The sequence below is a fragment of the Myotis davidii genome, unplaced genomic scaffold, assembly GCF_000327345.1.
Source record: "Myotis davidii unplaced genomic scaffold, ASM32734v1 scaffold609, whole genome shotgun sequence".
Classification (NCBI taxonomy): Eukaryota; Metazoa; Chordata; class Mammalia; order Chiroptera; family Vespertilionidae; genus Myotis; species Myotis davidii.
The window spans coordinates 2,397,365-2,397,858 of NW_006300164.1; positions in this window are offsets into that span (position 1 = coordinate 2,397,365).

The following is a 494-nucleotide window of genomic DNA, read 5'->3' on the forward strand; positions in this document are numbered from 1 at the left end:
CCGCCGGCAGCAGCGCGGTTTAAGCAAGAAAGGGCTTCCTGGCTGCTTCTTTATCCTTTTCGGTAGCTTCTGACACTTCGATGGCGGATGTGTACGCTTTATAACAAATTAGTGGGGAAACAGCTGCCATTGAGTCGGGCAGGCACCGGATTATATAATCGCCGCTGGCTCCCCAGTACCCGACACTCACAGACCCGCGGGTCTTTGCCTGGACAGTGGACAGTTGTTAACGGTCCTTATGCAACCGGACCCCTGCACGTCTCAGGAACGCCCACGGTTCCCCGAGTCCGACATTTGCTGTGGGCCTCCCACGCACGAGTCCTCGCAGGGCCCCGGGGCCAGGCCCGCGGCCAGGCCACCCTTGCCCTTTGGACAGGAATGCGGGCACCAGGCCCATGTGTGTGCCGCCCGCCGGCCCGGGCACTGGCCTGCGTCCTCTTAGGGAAGGCGGCTCAGGCTCAGGGGGAAGCGGGCCGGCCGGGCTGGCGCGCTCC